Below are 8,756 nucleotides of genomic sequence, written 5' to 3'. Positions count from 1 at the left end.
GTAACACCATTACATACTTAATAGACTACAATACGGTGTAAGCATAATGTTTATGTTGCTGCTTCTGCTATTTGGTTGCTAAATCGTGTCAGGCTCTTTGCAATCCCACGAACTGTAGCCTGCCAGGCTCCTCTGTCCCTGGGATTCTCCAGGCAAGAATTCTGGAGTAGGTTGCCATTTCCTTCTCCAGGGGATCTTCTCCCCCGCCCCTGCAGGGATGAACTCTCATCACATGCATTGGCAGGCGGATTCTTTACCACTGAGCCACCTGGGCTTCCCCAAACATAACTTTAACAGGCACTGGGAAACCAAAAAAAAATTATGTGACTTTATTGAGATTATTTGCCTTGTTTTGGTGGTCTGATACTGAACTGTGCTGAATGCAGATACACCTGTTGAGTAAAAACCCTGCCTTTCACCCTGTGTCCCAATCTAGTTCTCCCCAGAGGCAACCTCTGATCAAACGTTCTTCACATTCAAGAGTTTGCAGTGCCTTCTATATGAGGCATAGTTAAGAGAATCCTATTCAATCGTTCAAAGCATGGAGAGTTCTTCATTAGGTTGGCAATACTTGATCTAATGTGCAAATCAAGACCCCAGGAAAGCATTGGGATTTGGCAGGATTTATTGTTTATAGGTATGAATAATAATGATGAAAACAATGGTTGTTTTTCACTCGCTAAGTCGTGTCTGACTCTTTGTGACCCCATGAACTGCAGCATACCAGGGTTCATTGTCCTTCACTATCTCCCCAAGTTTGCTCAAACTCATGTCCATTGAGTCAGTGATGTTATCCAACCATCTAGTCCTCTGTCGCCCTTCCTCTTCTCCTCCTGCCTTCAGTCTTTCCCAACATCAGGTTCTATTTCAGTGAGTCAGCTCTTCGAATCAGGTGGCCAAAGCACTGGAGCTTCAGCTTCAGCATCAGTCCTTCCAGTGAATATTCAGGATTGATTTCCTGTAGGATTGACCTGTTTGATATTCTTGCAGTCCAAGGGACTCTCAAGAGTCTTCTCCAGCGCCACAATTTGAAAGCGTCAATTCTTCAACTCTCAGCCTTTCTTATCCTCCGACTCATGACCACTGAAAAAACCATAGCTTTGACTATACGGACCTTTGTTGGCAAAGTGATGTCTTTGCTTTTTAATATGCCGTCTATGGAGAAGGCAATGGCACCCCATTCCAATACCCTTGCCTGGAAAATCTCATGGACAGAGGAGCCTGGTAGGCTGCAGTCCAAGGGGTCGCTAAGAGTCAGACATGACTGAGCGACTTCACTTTCACTTTTCACTCATGCATTGGAGAAGGAAATGGCAACCCACTCCAGTGTTCTTGCCTGGAGAATCCCAGGGACGGTGGAGCCTGGTGGGCTGCCGTCTATGGGGTCGCACAGAGTCGGACATGACTGAAGTGACTTAGCAGCATGCCGTCTAGGTTTGTCATAACTTTCCTTCCAAGAAGCAAGCATCTTTTAATTTCATGGCTACAGTCACCATCTGCAGTGATTTTGGAGCCCAAGAAAATAAAATCTGTCATTACTTCTACATTTTCCCCTTCTATTTGCCATGAAGTGATGGGACCAGATGCCAAGATCTTAGTTTTTTGCCAGCTTTTCACTCTTCTCTTTTACCCTCATCAAGAGGTTTTTTAGTTCCTCCTCACTTTCTGCCATTAGAGTGGTATCATCTGCATATCTGAGGCTGTTGATATTTCTCACAGCAATCTTGATTCCAGTTTGATTCATCCACGTTTTCCATGATGTACTCTACATATAAGTTAAATAAACAGAGTGACAATATATAGCCTTGTCATACTCCTTTCCCAATTTTGAACCAGTTAGTTGATCCTTGTAAGGGTCTAACTATTGCTACTTGACCCGCATACAGCTTTCTCAGGAGACAGGTAAGGTGGTCTGGTTTTCCCATCTCTTTAAGAGTTTTCCACAGTTAGTTGTGATCCACACGGTATCTATTATTGAAAACAATGGTGTCTGTTATTAAAATGTCACCCCTAATATTTAGCATAGTACCTGGTACATAATGAGGGCTTCCCAGGTGGTACAGTGGTAAAGAATCTGCCTGCCAGTGCAGGAGACACAAGAGACTCCGGTTCCATCCCTTGATGGGAAAGATCCTCTGGAGAAGGAAATGGCAACCCACTCCAGTATTCTTGCCTGGAGAATCCCATGGACAGAGGAGCCTGGCTACAGAGCTATAGTCCATGGGTTTTGCAAAGAGCCAAACATGACTGAGTGACTAAGCCTGCACTCACACACTGGTACATATAATAGGTAAATATTTTACATATATAGTAAATATTTAATGAAAATATATTTGTTGATTGCATGAGTGGAAAAGAAGGACTAGGTTATCGATTTTATAAGTGTGTTTCTAAATCAATGCTCGTTCCACCTACCTCCATATACAGGAGAACAAGTGCAATGTTACTAAACCTTTGACACTTAACTTGCTGAGGTTCTAACCTTTCACAATATCTCTACTTTGGTCAATAGGAAAGAGCTTTCAAGCCTAAGGCACCGTGCAGCTGTAGATTGTTATTCTAGGCCTAAGAATCACAGTTCTGCTGCTGCTGCTGTGTCGCTTCAGTCGTGTCCGACTCTGTGCTACCCCATAGATGCCAGCCCACCAGGCTCCACCGTCCCTGGGATTCTTCACGCAAGAACACTGGAGTGGGTTGCCATTTCCTTCTCCAATGCATGAAAGTGAAAAGTGAAAGTGAAGTCGCTCAGCTGTGTCTAACTCTTCGTGACCCCATGGACTGTAGCCTACCAGGCTCCTCCGTCCATGGGATTTTCCAGGCAAGAGTACTCTAGTTTTAACCAATAGCTACTGGAGGCATGTGGTGCTAGAGATACCTGTGAACAACGGTCCATTGTGTGAAACTAACTCGACTAGTTGTATCCAAAGGATGACCTGCTCTCGAATGTCAATAACATTGCAAATATTTGTTTTGAAAGGGTACCAAAGGAAACTCCAGAGTGAATTACCATTGGAGCAATTTTCCTATTGCAATCAGTGACTGATGTGCTCAGTAAATTTTATGTCCATATATGATATACATGTGGGTCCGGTACCTAGCGAGGTTACACTCTTGGACTCTCCTTTCACAGGTGATCCACTCTAGGAGCTAAGTAGATCTTTCCCCACTTAGACACCTCAGATTCGGGGGAAGGGGTGGCAGGTGCCATGTCAGGCCACGAAGGTGGCAAGAAGAACCCCCCGAACCAGCCCACGAAGAAAGCCAAGGAGATGGACAAGGAAGATAAGGCATTCAAGCAGAAGCAAAAGGAGGAGCAGAAGAAACTCGAGGAGCTAAAAGATAAGGCCAAGGGGAAAGGGCTCCTAGCCACCAGTGGAATGAAGAAATCTGGCAAAAAGTAAGCTGTTCCTTATGCCTGAGGCAATGATGACCCTTAGTTCCATTCCTGTTAAATCACCTGGGTTCCCTGCCATAATATCTGTTGCCACCTATAGCTAGAATGACGTGTTGTCTTGGAACCTAGTGTACATTTAAGGATAAACTTTTGTAAAAAAAAAAAAAAGAGAAACTTCAGATTCAAGGCTTGGATACAATGAATGGTAATTGTTAAGTGATTTTTCAGTTATGACAGTGAACAGAAGACATTGATGAAGATAATGATTAAAGACAAATTTTCTATTGATACAGACCAGAAGTTTAAATTAGAAATGCCATCTCATTGCTGAAAAGATTCTTGTTTTGAAAATAATTTTTATTAGAGTATTCAAAAGCAGAGACATTACTTTGCCAACAAAGGTCCGTCTAGTCAAGGCTATGGTTTTTCCTGTGGTCATGTACGGATGTGAGAGTTGGACTGTGAAGAAGGCTGAGCGCTGAAGAATTGATGCTTTTGAACTGTGGTGTTGGAGAAGACTCTTGAGAGTTCCTTGGACTGCAAGGAGATCCAACCAGTCCATTCTGAAGGAGATCAGCCCTGGGATCTCTTTGGAAGGAATGATGCTAAAGCTGAAACTCCAGTACTTTGGCCACCTCATGCGAAGAGTTGACTCATTGGAAAAGACTCTGATGCTGGGAGGGATTGGGGGCAGGAGGAGAAGGGGACGACAGAGGATGAGATGGCTGGATGGCATCACCGACTCGATGGACGTGAGTCTGGGTGAACTCCGGGAGTTGGTGATGGACAGGGAGGCCTGGCGTGCTGCGATTCATGGGGTCTCAAAGAGTCGGACATGACTGAGCGACTGATCTGATCTGATAGTTGCTTTAGAATGTTGTGTTAGTTTCTGCTGTACAGCAAAGTGAATCAGTTATGTGTATACATATATCCCCTATTATTTGGATTTCCTTCTCATTCAGGTCATCACAGAGCGTGAGTAGAGTTCCCTGAGCTATATGGGAGGTTCTCATTAGTTATCTGTTTTATACATAGTATCAATAGTGTGGACAAGGGAAAGGCAACCCACTCCAGTATTCTTGCTTAGAGAAATCCATGGACAGAGGATCCTAGAGAGCTACAGTCCATGGGGTCGCAGAGTCAGACATGACTGAGCAACACACACACACACACACACACACACACACATCAATAGTGTATATGTGTCAATCCCAATCTCCCAATTTATCCCACCCCTTCCTTCACCCTTGGTGTCCATACATTTGTTCTCTATGTCTGTGTCTCTATTCCCGCCCTGTAAATAAGATCAGGAGACCCGAGTTCGATTCCTGGGTCAGGAAGTTCCCCTGGAGCAGGCAATGGCAACCCACTTCAGTATTTTTGCCTGGAGAATCCCATGGACAGAGAAGCCTGGCAGGCTACATGGTTTCGCAAGAGTTGAACACGACTTAGCAACTAAACCACCATATTATTTTTCTAGATTTCATATATATGCAATAATATATGATATTTTTCTCTTTCTGACTTACTTCACTGTGTATGACAGTCTTTAGGTCCATCTAGGTCTTTACAAGGAACAATTTTGTTCCTTTTTATGGCTGAGTAATGGCTTCCTGGTGGCTCATATGGTAAAGAATCTGCCGGCAATGCAGGAGACCCAGGTTCGATCCCTGGATTGAGAAGATCCCCTGGAGAAGAGAATGGCAACCCTCTCCAGTTTTCTGGTCTGGAGAATTCCATCAACAGAGAAGCCTGGCGAGCTACAATCCATGGGGTCTCAAAGAGTCGGACACGACTGAGCGACTGACACACACATAACAATATTCCACTGTATACGAAAAGAGTCTTAATCCTCTTCTGCCAATACATACCTCTCCATTTATGTAGAGGCATATTTTTTTTAAGGTGTTTTAGTCAGAAAATGGAGAAGGTAATGGCAACCCACTCCAGTATTCTTGCCTGGAAAATCCCATGGGCAGAGGAACCTGGTAGGCTGCAGTCCATGGGGTCGCTGAGGGTTGGACACGACTGAGCGACTTCACTTACACTTTTTACTTTCATGCATTGGAGAAGGAAATGGCAACCCACTCCAGTGTTCTTGCCTGGAGAATCCCAGGGACAGGGAGCCTGGTGGGCTGCCGTCTGTGGGGTCGCAGAGAGTCGGACACGACTGGAGCGACTTAGGAGCAGCAGCAGCAGCAGTCAGAAAATATACATTAAGCACTTGCACTGGGAAATTAAAGACCAATAAGACACGGATCTGTTAACAAACACATGTTCATGTGCCTGACGCACAGTGAGACCAAACAAACCAAAATATCAGAGTTTGGAGTGTGGAGCAGAGAAAGGTGTATGGCAGGGCCATGCTAGGAAAACAGGTGGCTTGTGCCCCCCGACCCCCACCAAAATTCCCTAACTCCCCAAAGGATTTCAGCAAAGCATTTTTAAAGGCCAGGTGATGGAGGGTCCCAGGGTGTGTGATCGTTTGGGCATATTTCTCTGATTGGTTGATGGTGAGGTAACATTATCAATCCTTAGGTGCCAAAAGGATTAAGAGCTATTTGCTGACTATCATCAAGTAGTGCTGGGGTCCAGCCCCGGCTGATCCAGGGTATTCGAAGGGGAGACGGCTTCGGCGACTATTTAAACATTCATCAAAGATATAAAGAGTAATAGAATGAGAATAGCTCAGTAGGAAAATTCAGTAGAGAGAAGAGGCTGAGTAGCTTGGTTTACGCGGGAGACCAATAAAACTTCAAGACAAGAAGTTTGCACCACTTACGTAGGCCGCAGGCATCCTTCCGTTCTCCCGAAGGAAAGGAGACACTGAGGCCTCCCCGGTTGGATCTTAGAAGCCCAGGCATAATTAGTAAGCATGGCGGGTTCTGCGCTCCAGATGGAGACTCAGCCAGAGTGAGAGAGAGAGAGACATGGGGAGACCAGTATTTCGAGAAACTGATCCCAATTCTTTATTTTCCAGAGTCTGTTTTTATACACTGAGATGTTATACAAAAGTCACGTGGGGACAGCAGTCCTGACTTTTATTAAAGTCAAGTGCTTCATACAAATGTATACAGAGGTCTTAGGGGTGTTACATCATCTTCTGGCCAGGGGGGCCTGCTGACAATTTATGACCCTCTCCTTGTGACAGTGGTCAGTCAACCAGAACACTTTTTTCTCCAAGGGTGATTATTCTTAAAACAGACGCCACCCAAATAAAGTTACATTCCTATAGGGTGAGGAGGGTGTAGTGGGTTTTAGTTAAGGAAAGAATTTACTTAGCCTAAGGTCTAATGTGATTTATATCAAAGGTTAATACTTATTTCTTCTATATATTCATTAATGTGTGTAAGGGCAGGGGATGTGGAGACTTAGCAGTAAACATTGGCTCAACAAATGAAAAACCCTTCACCAATACAATTTCTAATCAGCCCACTATACTTATGCTAATAATTGTCTAACTTCTCTAAAGAACCTGTTTTTAGAAGGTTTAAAGCATCTCGTGCCTCTCACAGTTGAGAGGCTGTGAGCAATCATATGTGGCCGGACAAGCCTGTCAGGCAGGCTAGAGAACCTTCAGAGGTGTTTGTAGGTTAAAACACTCTTATCACGCCCAGGAATTATTAACTGGAGCTCTAAGTTAACTCCTTCTCTGAAAGAGGTGGTGGGGGACAGCCCCCCGTAAAGTCAGAGGTGTAAGTGAGAGCACAAAGTAGTAAAGTAGGCAGGCTCTGGTTATGGGGGTAGATGGTCGAGGATTTCCAGGGGGACTCCTGAGGCTTGATCCCGCCTTTGCGTATGTCGAGCCTCCTTCCTCATGACCTTTGCCATGGGCGGAGTGCCTCACGCCGGCCCCCAACAAAGTAGTTAATTTCTTCTATTTGGAAGAAATTGGTGGTGGTTTTTAGCATCTGAAAACCTCATGAAATATGCCTGAATTACCACAGAGGATGTCGGGGAGGGGCCTACCCTGGAAAGGCCCCAGAGGGTCCTGCTCGGCTACACACCTACCTTCAAGATCCTTATAGTTCAGTTATAGTTCAGTGGGGAGAAAGACATCCGTATAGTTCAGTTATAGTTCGGTGGGGAGAAACACAGGTAAATTAATGATTGTGTAAAGACTACATGTTATAATAGAAAAAGCTAGCTAAGGAAGCTCAGATTAGGAAGTCTAATCTTGGCTTCTGGGAGGAGTGCATAAGTTCAAAAATTGTTAAGACTTTGTGTTTTAAGAGCACCTTTGTTGTTTGGTTGCTCAGTCATGTTGGACTCTTTGCAACACCATGGATTACAGCACGCTAGGCTTCCCTGTCCTTCACCATCTCCCGGAACTTGCTCAAACTCATGTTCATTGAGTCAGTGATGCCATCCAACCATCTCTGTCGCTCTCTTCTCCTCCTGCCCTCAACCTTTCCCAGCATCAGAGTCTATTCCAATGAGTCAGCTCTCCACATCAGGTGGCCAAAGTATTGGAGCTTCAGCTTCAGCATCAGTCCTTCCGATAAATATTCAGGATTGATTTCCTTTAGGATGGACTGGTTTGATCTCCTTGCAGTCCAAGGGACTCTCAAGAGTCTTCTCCAACACTACAATTCAAAAGCATCAATTCTTCGGTGTTTAGCCTTCTTTATGTTCCAACTCTCATATCCATACGTGACTACTGGAAAAACCATAGCTTTGACTATATGGACCTTTGTTGGCAAAGTAATGTCTCTGCTTTTTAATATGCTGTCTAGGTTTGTCATAACCTTTCTTCTAAGGAGCAAGCATCTTTTAATTTCATGGCTGCAGTCACCATCTGCAGTGATTTTGGAGCCCAAGAAAATAATAACCCCGTGAACAGTATGAAAAGAGCAACTTAAGGTTCATAGCAAAATTGAGAAGAAAGTACAGAGATTTCCCATAGGCCCCGCCCCCACCCATGCATCGCTAAGTCGCTAAGTTGCTTCAGTCATGTCCGACTCTGTGCGACCCCGTAGATGGCAGCCCACCAGGCTCCCCTATCCCTGGGATTCTCCAGGCAAGAACACTGGAGTGGGTTGCCATTTCCTTCTCCAATGCATGAAAGTGAAAAGTGAAAGTGAAGTCGCTCAGTCGTGTCTGACCATCAGCGACCCCATGGACTGCAGCCCACCAGGCTCCTCCATCCATGGGATTTTCCAGGCAAGAGTACTGGAGTGGGGTGCCATTGCCTTCTCTGCCACCCATGCATAGCCTGCTCTATTACCAACATCCTGAAGAAGAGAGGTATATTTGTTACACAGGTTTCCCAAGTGGCTCTGTAAAGAATCCACCTGCTAATGCAGGAGATGCAAGGGACACAGTTTCGATCCCTGGATTGAGAAGATCCCCTGGAGTAGGA

At 44.9% G+C, this 8,756-nt stretch overlaps 1 pseudogene; it reads left to right on the top strand.

Moving 5' to 3' along the window:
• The first annotated feature begins 3,206 nt into the window (after positions 1-3,206).
• Positions 3,207-3,521, top strand: LOC147372675 (translation machinery-associated protein 7 pseudogene; annotated as a pseudogene).
• The last annotated feature ends 5,235 nt before the right edge of the window (positions 3,522-8,756 follow it).

The sequence above is a fragment of the Bos grunniens genome, chromosome 5, assembly GCF_055505025.1.
Source record: "Bos grunniens cultivar Pamir isolate PY7600 chromosome 5, Bosgru_T2T1.0, whole genome shotgun sequence".
NCBI lineage: Eukaryota > Metazoa > Chordata > Mammalia > Artiodactyla > Bovidae > Bos > Bos grunniens.
Note: the sequence above shows the minus strand (reverse complement) of the source record. Positions and strands in the feature narration are given on the sequence as shown.